Raw genomic sequence first — 6,000 nt, 5'->3', positions numbered from 1 at the left:
CAACGCCCGTCGGGTAGGCGGACATTATATAAACGCCCGATTATATTTGGATTTGGTCTTAATCGCCGACCAAATTTGGTCCGAGTTTTACTCTTTGATCAAATTTTGATCGATGGTCCGTCCCACTACGCCAGCCCACTCGACACCAAATTTGGGTTTAGTCGTCCACTGCAGTTGCTCTTAGGTAAGCAAGACCTTGAGAAAAAAAGGCTTGTAATTCGTAAAGTTCAAAAGTCAAGCAATCAATCACCCTCCAAAAGAGACTACCATGTGGTGGCTTTCTTGGTGCAAATCAAGACTTGTAAGAAGACTAATAATAACAAGAACCAAAAAGAAAAACTGATGGGGATAGATTGGTATCTTATACATGGAAATAACAATCCCTACACAAGGAATGGTGTCATATGCTTCAGAAGAAAAAAAAAAAAAAAAAGAACCCTGGTGTCCAGGGCATATCCACAGACATGAATTCCAACTCTTTTGTAAGATCCGGAAGGTTATTACTGAAAAGCCAGAACTGAACCCAGAGGAAAACTTTCTGGCTGGTGTAGCTTTTATGCTAGCTAGCCAAAAGCATTAGCACCTTCATAAATTCATTGCCACAAACATTTAGTAGGACTTTTGGATGCATATTCTATATGAATTAAATATCAACTCTCAAATGAGGTGGAAGAGGAGCGCCAGAGTGGTGTGAGCAAAGCTAATGTAGTATATAATGCCCATAATAGACTAGTACTGTCTGTGCCTTCAAAGAGAAGAGGACATGTTGGTTGAAAATAGTCCTACATTTATGGATTTTATGGACATCTTAAACTTCTGATATTAATAAACCTTGACAATATTTCTATTGCAAAGTGGTTTTCCAAAAGAGTTCAGTCATACACAGATTCTAAATTAAATGTTTATATCCATATAGTTGATTAAGTATAGGAGCTCTACAGGATACACGTTCACAAATTTTCTACATGCAAATACAAACCATTACAGTCGTTGCATGTATTTTCAAAATCAAAATAATGATTCCAAGTATTAGGTAGTTTGAATTTTCCACGCATCAATTATTTCATTATTTGAAGTTTCCACTCATCTATTCCTTCGTTGTTCTGAATTATTAATATTGTGGAGTTACTTTCTCCATAGTTCTGGAGTTGAGTGGGTTTCATTATGCGGAAAGGCAGTCTTTGGGAGTGGACTAATCAAAAGAGCAAGAAGAGGATTAAGCAAAGTTGGAGTGTATTGCCGTTTGCAATTTGGTAGACCATCCGGAAAGGACCCAATGAGCCAATGACGGACTGTATAGTGACAAGACTTGGAATTTAGCTCAGCTCATCGTGTCTGTCAAATGCTAGCACAAATTTTGTCTTACAAAAATGAATGAATAACGGAGGTAGGACCTAACCGGTTTATCATTTCTTATAACCTTGACTAGGGCTGGCAATGGATAAATATCCGCCGGATATTGGTCATACCGATAAGGTTAAGGGTTATCGGATATCCGATATCCGATAACATCCGACGGATATCAAAAATCCAATTCGATAAGGTTAAGGTTAACCTATCGGATATCGGATTTTTATCCGTTAATATCCGGTTTTGTTGGACAGAAGCAAAATCTGAAATTTAACGGAATTTTCAAGTGTTTAGCTTAACTGAAAGACAGAAAAACCCACACAAACACTACTCCAGTGTCTCAGTCACATCACACATGAAGAAAAAAACTACAAACACCCAACCAAACAGTCTGCAAACTAAAGTACACAACAGTCAACAACAAAAGAGAAAAAACCATGTCTTCTTGTACATAGACTTAACAATAATGTCAAACAACTTGCTAGTGATGATCTTCCTTGGATGCCTGGTTATATGTTGCATCATTGCATCAACTTCAGTCGATGACTTCCATATCTGCATTCACAAACGAAACAAAAGAGAAGCAAACATGGTTTATACTAGCAACAGGGTTTAAACGAAACAAAACGAAACAAACGAAACAATATATTCTTTCTTGAAATCAGTTGACATATTAACATAGAAATGACAAAATTAAACTAAAATGAAGATTCAAATTCGAAACAATCGATTAGGCATTAACTTGCTTTAACAGATAGAAAACTAACAGATAGAAAACCTACTTGATATGTGCCAAGAAGATGATCCTCCAGACGATACAAAAGCTTTAACCCTTGGATCAATCTTGCTTCTTCAAACTATTTCCTGTGGCAACTAGCTATTGCTGAAGGAACAAAGGAAGTAAAGACAAAATAATTGTGATCAGGTGAAAAGCTAAGAAACTTAGTTCAAAAAGGATAAGGCAAACGAAGCGCAGAACTTTACAATTGTAGGGAGAAACAGGTTTCTGCTTGTGTATATATATGCCAGAAATAAGGTTAAAAAAGATAGCTACGTGGGTTCCAAAATATTTGGTTAGCATCAAATATTTAGAAATCCAAAAAAAGTGTATTGTTAGATATTTACATTTTGCTGTAACTTGTTAACAATCAACAAAATTAGTTCTCAAATACTTTGACTTTTTGATACCATACAACAAAGAATTTCAAATTCATATAAATCCAATAGAAACTCAAACAGTTATTTCCCTTCTAAGTTCTTCTTATAAACCCTAATTTCTAATTTAGGGAAGAACATCACAAACCCTAACTCTCTAAAATCAAAATTAAACATCATACAATTTTATAATTCAAAATATACATCAAACCCACCTACAATCCGCTATTCGCAACAATAATAGACAACAAAAACAATTAAATACGCAATCGATTTGGGGAAAAAAAAAACTAAACTTCGAAACAATAATAGAAAACACAAACAATGACTTACTTCTTGATTGAGAGTCTCTAATCATCAATATTCTCGACCAAATCACGATCAAATCGATCGCTCAGTCCCCCTCTCTCGATCAAATTACGAACCAGTGAATCACTGTTAGAGAATGAGAAAAAACGGACTTTTGGTAGAATGAATGAAATGGGTTATTCTCTCCCGACATGCGACACATATACCTAGGGGTAGGAAATTACAAGTACACCCCTAAACTATCGGATATCGGATATTAACCTAACGGAAACAGCCTATTCTGATATCGATATCGTTAAGAGGAAATATCCGATAGAATATCGGATTCCGATATCCGATATCCGATATGTCGGATTAAATCCTATAGGATGTCGGATTTCGGAAATGGATATCGGATATCGGTTATCCATTGCCAGTCCTAACCTTGACGATAAGGGGTTCTCAAAAAAAATGCAATTGCAATCGGCTAGGCCCAACCTAGCAGATTTTCCAATTTTAACGATCGGTTGAGCCCAAAACTAGCCAATTAGGAGTTTTTAGAAAAGAAATTACAGTCGGCTAGCTCCTGTAATTGGGCGTTCTAGGCATTTTATTCTCACTGATCTCATGTTGAGATTCAGTTCTGACATACAAGCTCTTCAAAAATATACCAACTCTATGATAAACTTTAGGTGTTGTTTTTGGTGTTGGAGTCACATAATTTTATGAAAGGAGACAATTGATATGCTACGAGTGGAGAAGGAGCATCTGGAGCGATCTTGCTGAAATAAATGACATTTTCTAAATTATCACCTTTAAATCTAGACCACCGATTGACATACTACAGAGAACTCCACTCTCAATCTCTAAGTGTTGAGTTTGTGTATTGAGAATCCCAGGAGGGTAAATTTTCCAATCCCAACTTCTCTTTCAGTTTCCTCTAGAATCTTAGCACTGCGAAAAAAACATAATTTTGCAATCGCTAATACGACGAGAAACATTAGCACTCCGTTCACTGAGAACTTAGAAAAATATCATAATACAAATGGTGCAAGTTTTTTTTCACCATTATATGAGACGCCTTTCATCATTATAACGTGAGTATATCTCCTAATATATGGATGACTGACCTCTTAAGTTGTATGACGGAAGATTTTCCATCAGTCCAGTCAATTAACGGTAGCGGAAGCGTAAACAATTGGATTTTTACTCTTTTTTCATTCATAACCGAATAATAGTCTACCGGTGCCTAAAAACCAACATTTTTACCCCCAAAGCTCCAAATGATGTAACGCACTATTTGCATAAATAAAATTTGGTTGCCTTAATTGACCTTGTATGTACTTTACATTACTAAATTTGCTTTTATGCCTAAAAATAAAAAAAGAAATTGCCTTCGCTGGGCCGTCACAATATTGTCGTAGTGGGACGGCAGTTATACGGCGCCATTGATCGAGCTACATCGACCAAAGCTGCATGTAACGTGTTTTTCGACTATATTTCATTGTTCTCGATTATATAGAATATTAGAAGGCCGATGGATATTGGGATTTTGAGGGTGGGTTTCTTTTTTCCTTCCTCGGTTTCTAAGAATCGTTTTGAATGGTCATCTTTTCGAATACCATTACTTTTGCCGATCAAACAAGGGGGGGGGGGGGGTGAAATGCTGTGGGGACCTTGAAACTAGTTTTCAAACTTGACAGTTTCGGGTGATAAATCTGTGGAGACCGATCCCATATGTACCCGTTCCCAAGCACTGTTTGAGAAGTTTAAGCGGACTTTAGAGTGACTACAAACCCAGGCCCAGTATACATCGACAATTTAAGCGGACTTTAGAGTAACTACAAACCCAGGCCCAGTATACATCTAGCGCAACGAATCAACTGTGTGTTCCGTTTTTGACGGCACATACATATGATCATAAGCGTGTTTCGTTATCAGGTACAGTAAGAGCAAAGCGCAACGAACCAATTGTGGATAAGTGTGTTTCTTTTTTGACGGCACATATGATCCAGTAGAGTAAGAGCAAAATTATTCTTAGTGAAGCCTCGCCTCGCTGCAGTTAGGAATCCACGGGTCTAGCTAACCTTGAAAACCGATTTACAAGAACAGGATTAGCCGAGGCTTATTAAGCACACAATTTAGGTTGTCCTAGGCGATGTGGGACCATTTAACAGCTGCAACAAGCTACTGATAGGGAACAACATAAGTAACTGTGAATTTAGAGACGGAGACTGAATTGGTGGGTGCTCTAGTCATCCTCGAAATTCTAAAACCTATTGAAGCACCATTATTTCGAAGCAATGGCAGAAAGTGAATTTAAATATTCACCATTTTTTTTGTTTTCTAGTTCAAAAATTATCAAATTGTTGCATTTTTGGAAATTGATTTTTGTTATGTGTGAATAACATGTAGGAAAATTCAGTTCCATACACATGCTTCAAGTTAATAGAAACAAACAGATCTTGCCAAAGATTAGAATCGTAATTTAAACCAAAGATTGAGTTTGTTATATACTTAAACAGTGCTCAATATAACTTGCGGCAGAAGAATAAGAACCAATGGTCGTAATTGATAATGGAGCCTTCTCTTCTCTCTCAAATCTGCCACATATGGGATATTTCGTAGCAAGCTAGATGAGAGGAAGGACTCACCTTTTTAATAATAATTTATAATCTTTACCCATTACGAGAAATCAGAGATAGACAACAATCACTTTGGATTCATCGACAAGTTCGAAACTAAGAATTCGCTTCAAGTAGTTATCTTTATTCTTTATGATACGAATATCCTACGCGACAAACCCAGAGTTTTTATAAAGACTGTGTTTAGTATTGACCCCATATGGGATTCACCGACAAGTTCGAAACTAAGAGTTCGCTTCAAGTAATTATCTTTATTCTTCATGATACGAATATCCTACGCAACAAACCCAGAGTTTTATAAAGACTGTGTTTAGTATTGACCCCATATGGGATTTTTGTTGGCATAGTAACAAAAATAAACCTTACATTAATTCTCCCACTTGGTCAGTACAAAACACTTAATCTTTAAGAAGACATCACAGGAACACAAATAACACTATAATAACCTTCACCTAAATATAACAGCACAACTAAGCTGGATCATGAAGGCATAATGCATTCTATAAGATGCAATGTCAGTACATGGTCTCAGGTTTAGCATTACAGAAAATTCAGGCCATGT

Source organism: Papaver somniferum, chromosome 8 (assembly GCF_003573695.1).
Source record: "Papaver somniferum cultivar HN1 chromosome 8, ASM357369v1, whole genome shotgun sequence".
Classification (NCBI taxonomy): Eukaryota; Viridiplantae; Streptophyta; class Magnoliopsida; order Ranunculales; family Papaveraceae; genus Papaver; species Papaver somniferum.
The sequence above is the reverse complement of the archived record's forward strand: the minus strand, read 5'-3'. Positions refer to the sequence as shown.